Genomic DNA, 7900 nt, shown 5'->3' on the forward strand with positions numbered 1-7900 from the left:
TCAGCTGCTCTGATGTGAGGTGGGAGTGTGTTCTCGAGTTTGGGGGCTGCGACCGCAAAGGCTATGTCTCCCTTGGCCTTTTGCCTGGCCTTTGGCAACACTAAGCACCGTTGGTCAGCTGACTGCCGCTCTCTGAACGGGTTGTAGTAGCAAAGGAGTTCTTCATAGGGAGATATAACTGGACATCTTCAGCAAAGCAGTGGAAGGAGATGTTTGGTGCATAATTGTCCCACGGTAGAGCGCTTGTGTCTCAGGTGTGAGAACTGCAGGTCTGCTGTTTACCTGCTGTGATCATGTGACCTGATTCAACAAACTTTCCCTCATAATCTCTTTATCACATTCTATTCCACAATGCTATTAAATGTGATTTTATCGTCTTATTGTCTTGAGGGAGACTCTGTGACTGGAGTGAGTAATTATGTCCAAAGATCGTCCCAAAAAAAAAAAGTCAGCGACAGTCAGCCCTCCTGGGCTCTTTGGTGAATTAACGTCCGAAAGTGTCTGCTGGTTATAGGATGTAATTTAGGGGGAAAAAAAACTTACAACGTCCTCATGCTATCCACTATAAACAGTGAGAGAGGATCTCCATCACAGCAGAATATCACAGCTTCATGGTCGCGGTCGCTTTTACAGTGCAGCTATTCTCAGATGGCTCCACATTACCCATCATGCCCAGCAGTGAAGAGAGCCAGAGTAAAATTTGCTGTTATGTTGGCCATTTTTACAAGTGATTATTTTCATACCGATGCTGATCTGTCACAGTCACCATGAGTGAAAAGTCTGAGACTTTCATCAGGTCGCAGAACTCATCTCTCAGACGCTTACGATCTCTGTTGGTCAGTGTTGCCCAGTAGAACTGAGCTTCATACTGTGTGTATATTTTATAAATGTGTTTTAATTTATTTTCGTTTATATTGTGGTTTTTATTTTTTTTATTCATTTATTCTCAGACACTGTGAAGAAAAAAAAGAAACTAATTGGTTGTTCACGATGTCTGTGAGACTTCATTCATTTCATTGGTTGCTATGTAGAAATACTGAAATCCTATTGGTTGGAGGGAAGCTAGTTCCCACCCCGTCGGTAGCAGCGCAGTTGATCCGGACGAGCAGAGAGGAGACACACAGGAGGAGGCGAACTGAGAAAAATCATTACTTTAAGGACGGATGAAGAGCTGGAAAAGCTTTGAGCCATCCATGAATGCACTTGGAAGCGAGGAAGCATCCAGGAAGTGATGCTAAAACTCTCCGAAATTCTTGGTGAGTGATATTCTCAGCTCAGCTAATGAGCGCACGTGTCTGATCAAGCTAGCTGCTGCGCCCTGCTGATGGCGGGCTTGCAGCATGTGTTTTTTTTCTTGTCATCTTGGTTCATCTGCTGAAACGACAGTTACTGCTAGGATACAGTTGATAGATAGATTTATTTAATTTTAAAAGACATTTTATTGTGGTTTGATTATACTTTGGGATCTCTGATGTGAGCTGTAGCTTAATTCAGTTGTGTTTTGCAAAATCACCAGTGCAATTTTCTTGAGTATTGATTTGAATTAACTGGTTTGATTGTTTTGTGAAGAGATTTTGCCAGTTTGTTTGTAAAATATGGGTTTATAATGTTTTTGTGTGCAAAAAAGTTGCAATAACTATAAAAACTTAATTTGTTAGAGGTTGTGCTAGAAAAATATTCTAGTTCATGATTTGAAATACAAACAATGGATTTCATGGTAAAAATTTGTAATCATAACTCATGGTTTAAAAGAAACTGAACCCATCATCAATTCATAGGTTAAAAAAATATTCTATTTGAGTTGATGTATTGGTTCATAAAGACAAGTAAGTCTTGAAAGGAGTGAATAGAAATGATTGTTACTGTGTTCTTTACTAAGTAGCATGCAGAAATTTGAATAACACAAATGGCCATATGCTCTGTAACATCCTGTGTACAATAAGGTTTTTATTGTCATGCAGGCTGGGTTTTCTTTTGTTCCCTTGGTTGATAACCACTGGTACGCTGAACCCCTGGATTGAACATGGATTCCTCCTTGACCAAAGAGGTGACGAGCTGTCCCAGAACCTGAACCTGATCCTGATACCCCGGTGGAGGAACAACCCCATTCCTCACCTTTATCACTGCCGTGCCGGTAGGACCCTCGAACCGGTGACTTTCAAACCCCGACACAGACTAGATAGTGGGGCAGATAACTGCAAATTACAGGAGAATCGTTCACTTGTGGAAACAAGCACCAAAATTGGCACACATGCTCCTTGGGCATTGCTTTTTTGATAAAAGCCGTTAGCCACCAAAAATTTCATGATGGCGGCCATTTTTCCTTTACTCCCACCATAATGAAACTTAACATGGTGAAAGCAAATATGTATACAAACATTTTATGTATTACAATTTTTATTGACAAACAAATTTAAGTATGAAAATGAGGTGTAATCCTGGTCCAAAAAATGAATGGAGGTCAACGGAAGGTCGAGTTTGGATGGCCAGTGGAACTGCCTGATGAGTCGGATCCACACCAAAATTGTATGCGTTTTAAATTGGACCAGGGTACACCCCTCCAGTGAGTTTTACTGCAGTAAAGTGGAACAAATAAAACTAATGGGGGCAAGTGCTGAGTTGGTAAGGTTGTGCTCTGATTAATTGCAATTGTCATTTGTTTCATTGCTTTAGGATTTCACAGAAAAGTTATGCAGATGCTTGTGGAGATCCGAGACATGTTGAAGGAGCTGAAGGTCATTCAAGCATAGCCGCAGGACACAGCTCTTCCTGACAAGGCTACAACAGTTGAAGAACTTAAAAGTCTTGACGAGTCGCTGAACTCGGTGGAGGAAAGACAAAAACTGGTAGGTTTCATATCTGTTGTGAAGTCTTGCGCAGTGAGAATAATATAATAATGCATTCGGGTGTGCCAAGATCAGATCATGACTTTCAGGACAGGGTGACTGAAAATTTCATGTTGGCAAATTCCCATGTATGTTGGTGCAACATGTACTTGAACACCTCTTCTATAATGAAGCACCAATGATTTGTAGTATCCATACACCATTATCGCATAAAAAGGCAACGAACGCAGGTACCCAAATCCGCATTTTTTAAGGGGACGGACACTCCAACACGAACATGCATCCTATTGAGACCAACTGCTGGGTGTTCATCATGGTACTGATGGTGTCTTTCTTACATGTTTGTGACCCAAAGTAATCTTTTCGTGTTATAGAACACCAAAATGCAAGAAACTTGCAAAATATCAACTGATTTTATGAGTAATTTCACAAAATTTAAAAATTTCATGCCGTGAATAGACTATATCTGCCCCCATTGTTCGTCAGAGTGAAATCTCGCTGCTCTAATTTAGTTGAATATCAAACAACAACCTTTCAGTTTCTCCATTTAAACATTTATTCCTCATTTAACTATGTTCCTTATCAATTGTAGCTTAAGTAACGATTCACAAGAAAAGGGGGACGGACGCTACGCCTGATGACATATTCGTACAAAGACCATTTAAACAGTGATCTCAATGGGATTGATGGTGTTTTTCTGCAAGTTTTTGTCCCAAAGCAAGCTTTCAGTGTTTCAAAATGTCAATATTCAAGTAAATTATAAAATATCATTTGATATTGAGTGTCGTTTGCATCGTTGATGAGTATCATCATGTGATCATGTTGTCAACACGGTCAATGAATCATACTAAACGCACCACAGTTAGTTACATGTGTATCTTACTGCCATTAAATCAGTTAATATCAGACAACAATTAATTTTTTTCTCCAGTCGAACCTTTAACCCTTATTTAATTTCCATCATAGCTCATGTAACATCATGTAACAGACCATGCAAAGGAAGGGACAGACACTACACAATTTAACACAAATGCCTTCCTGACACAGAAATAAGCAACGCATTTTGATGAAATTGTGCTTCAACAATAAACAATGATAAATTAAAGCCGCAAGCGGCATTGGTCGGGACCGAGCCTCCCCGCCGGCCAGCGACTGAGACGTCCACCCACTAACATGAAGCTTTTAGAATCTGTTTTCCATTAACACAGAGTTGTTAGCATCTGCCATCCACTAACATGGAGTAGTTAGCATCTCCCATCCACTAACATGGAGTAGTTAGCATCTCCCATCCACTAACATGGAGTAGTTAGCATCTCCCATCCACTAACATGGAGTAGTTAGCATGTCCCATCCACTAACATGGAGTAGTTAGCATCTCCCATCCACTAACATGGAGTAGTTAGCATCTCCCATCTACTAACATGGAGTAGGTAGCATCTCCCATCCACTAACATGGAGTAGTTAGCATCTCCCATCCACTAACATGGAGTAGTTAGCATGTCCCATCCACTAACATAAAGTAGTTAGCATCTCCCATTCACTAACATGGAGTAGTTAGCATCTCCCATCCACTAACATGGAGTAGTTAGCATCTCCAATCCACTAACATGGAGTAGTTAGCATCCCCCATCCACTAACATGGAGTAGTTAGCATCCCCCATCCACGAACATGGAGAAGTTAACATCTCCCATCCACTAACATGGAGTAGTTAGCATCTCCCATCCACTAACATGGAGTAGTTAGCATCTCCCATCCACTAACATCAAGCTGTTAGCATCTCCCATCAACTAACATGGAGTAGTTAGCATCTCCCATCCACTAACATGGAGTAGTTAGCATCTCCCATCCACTAACATGGAGTAGTTATCATCTCCCATCCACTAACATGGAGTAGTTAGCGTCTCCCATCCACTAACATTGAGTTGTTAGCATGTTCCATCCACTAACATGGAGTTGTTAGCTTCTCCCAGCTGCTTTTGACAGTCACTGAATGAAGGCAATCAGTGGCAGAGTTTGATTGACAGCTGCTGTCAGCTGTGTAACTGCAATGCATGCCCATATATGGTCATTTCAGTTAGAGTGGAGAGAGGAGAAAATAAAAGTCTTTTTTCGGGAAACAACTGGTCCTTGTTCCTTTGCTGTTTGGCAAAACTGAACAAAAAATATCACGTTTGATAGAAAAATTTGTTGTCTTTCAGTTGGTGAGGCTTTCAGAGCAGTCAGACGTTTAGTTTGGACCGCAGAGGCCTCAGTTTGTGAGAAGCGCGAGATTTTTCCCCATCCGGCTCCATTATAACTGAGAACCAAAAAAATGCAGAGCGCACACCTTTTCTTACCTGTGAAAACATACATATAACATGATATTTTCCCCACTTATGTTACATCATCTTGTTCGGGAGAACCTGCTGGAACTTTCCATGTGCTCGGTTTGTTGATAGGAGTCACGGTTTAGCCGCAGCCGCCACTTGTTTGAGGTGCTGAAAAAAGGCGACTTTTTTCCTTTTTTCCCCATTATAACGGATGAGGGCCGGAGCAAGGCAGGATTTCAGACTTCCAACTTTGTACGCTAATAAAATCCACACCGTCAGACTTTTGACAAAGTTGTTCACAACTTTTGTAGAGAAAATTGTCCTCTTTCACGTCGCGTGACTCTTATGTCTGCACGACAAACGGTCTCGGAGGAGATAATTTTTTCGTGAGGAGTGATTTTGAGCAAAATTTTACTTTGAAAGGGAAATAGCGGACTTCCTGTTGGATTTAGGTCAGGGGTGTGAGCGCGTGAAATGTAGATCTTGATGAGACGAACGCGTGAGTGTTGGTTTGATCTCTCTACGACATTCCTGCGGGCCGTAGCGTCTGTTTTAGACGTTTTTCGGGATCTAGGTGGCGCTATAGAGCAGATGCTGTTTTTTTTTCCATTTTATCGAATTTTTCGCCGATCCGGATGTGTGTGCCAAATTTGGTGAGTTTTCGTGCATGTTTAGGGGGTCAAATTGGCGTTTATTTGGGCGTTAGTATAATAATAGAGGAGGAGAACGAGAACGACAAACGAACGAAAAACAATAGAGACCTTGCCCTACGGGCAAGGTGGCCTGCGGCCACCTTGCCCTCCGGGGCTCGGTCCCTAATAATGCACCAATTACAACTGGTAATTGAAGGTCAGAGAATAAGAGGGGACGGACACTACTGAGGGACGGACACTACACAGCGACTAATGTGGCCCCGATTTCAAAAATTAGATGGGGAATCATGTTTTCAAACATAATGTTGCTATTCATTAAGCAAAGATGCACATATGAACAACCATAGTTCCCCAATCCTTCTTGATATTACATGTGAATCAGGACAGAACATTCGGGGGACGGACACTACAAATTATTTTACACATTGCACTAATTGAGGGATGAGTGGAGAGTTTTTCGCATTCACCGTATTTGGTGATAAAGACTGGTCATATTTCTATTAATTACAAACAAATGCACATAATAAACCCATAATTCCTATTATATCTTCTTGGAGTGGTTGGAAATGTGACAAATAAACAACATTATTGGGTCTTAAACAAATTTCTGTAACAGCATATTGGTTCGCCAGAGCTGGCGTCATTCGGTCAAATGTGGCTCGATCTTCACAAAACAACCTGCAAAAGAAACTAGAGACATGCTGTTATTAGGCATTATTCAAATAACGTGGCCATAACACATTGGTAATATTTTGTTTAAAACATAAATCATTATCTCTTTGCAATGGAATTCCGTAAGATGAAAAATGACCCTTCAATACATTCATTTGTGGCAAATAATTTCCAACAGTTTTGTCGAAATTGGTGACAAACTGATTTTTGTAGTTTAGTTACATGCTAGATTGAAAGCAATATTGGTCACAAAACCTAGGCATTGGGTTTCAACACAAATCATTGCTGTAACACTGCCCTTAGGGAAAATATCATCCGATCTTGGCACACCCGATTCCTCTGAGCATTCCTCACTGATTGCATGTGCACTAAGGACGGGATTGATGTAATTTTGTGGTGGTGTATTTTTTCCCTTTTTTTTTTTTTTTTAAAGTACTGAAGATAAGCACCGAATTTATAACTAGTGTTTGGTCATAGGTGGACTGATATCATTCGGTTGGTGCCAACAAAGCACCGTGGTTCGGTGCCCAACCCTACTGGCAATGTTAAGGCTACAACATAATGCATTTTCTCATGTGTACTGTTTGAATCATCTTGTAACACAGTCATGGGGATATACTGAACACTAACCTTGTTTAACACAGATTTTCTCCAATTTCAGATTCAACGCTTGGCAATGGTAGACAGAGGAACGAGTATGGAAACCAATGTCAAATAGGTCATGGACAAGTAAGTTTAAGCGATGCATGTGTAGCAAGCCGTTAGTTCAGCTGTACACTTTCTGTAGAATCAGACCATAGGCCCCGCCTACACAAGCTGTAGCCACCAGGCACTCGCCACCCCACCACAGTTACTTGTGCACATGTGAAATTGTGAAGATAAGGTAAATCAAGCCTTGCACAGATTTGGCGACCAGATACATTTTAAGAATCCATGATTTGCCCTGGAACACTAGATAATTGCTAAGTTAATGTATAATTGTATCCTTATTCCCACAGGTTGATGACGCAAGAAGTCCAGGCGGAGTTCAACTTATGTGGAAGGGGACCTACAAAGAAGCTAGCTTTATATAATGCTGTTTTATATGCGCAGTTTATAGTCATTATTTGCACTGTTTAAAGAATTCTAAAGAGTAAATTTGTGACCTACATTTTTGTGTGCTCAAGCTTTTTTTTTTTTCCTTGACTTAAAGGTATAATAGACGATGTTTTAACCAATGACTGGCGTGATGCGAGTCTCAACTATTGGTCCTCTAACATGTCAATCATGCTGGAGAAATGCTTGCGTAACGCCGTCAAGCGTGCTCGTAGGAGCAGCAGAGCCGGTAGGATGGTCTGGCGCATGCACGTTTTTCAAAAAGCAAGTAAGAGACATTTGGCTTCGACTTTTTCGAGAAAATCGTCCATTATACCTTTAAGT

At 41.0% G+C, this 7900-nt stretch overlaps 1 long non-coding RNA gene across 1 annotated transcript; it reads left to right on the forward strand.

Annotated features, from left to right (window-relative positions):
• The first annotated feature begins 2576 nt into the window (after positions 1–2576).
• On the forward strand, positions 2577–7616 carry LOC115399641 (uncharacterized). The gene is made up of 3 exons (XR_003932699.1): positions 2577–2846; positions 7143–7210; positions 7480–7616. It is a non-coding gene; the product is annotated as an uncharacterized LOC115399641 (long non-coding RNA).
• Positions 7617–7900: the final 284 nt, after the last annotated feature.

The sequence above is a fragment of the Salarias fasciatus genome, chromosome 13, assembly GCF_902148845.1.
Source record: "Salarias fasciatus chromosome 13, fSalaFa1.1, whole genome shotgun sequence".
Classification (NCBI taxonomy): Eukaryota; Metazoa; Chordata; class Actinopteri; order Blenniiformes; family Blenniidae; genus Salarias; species Salarias fasciatus.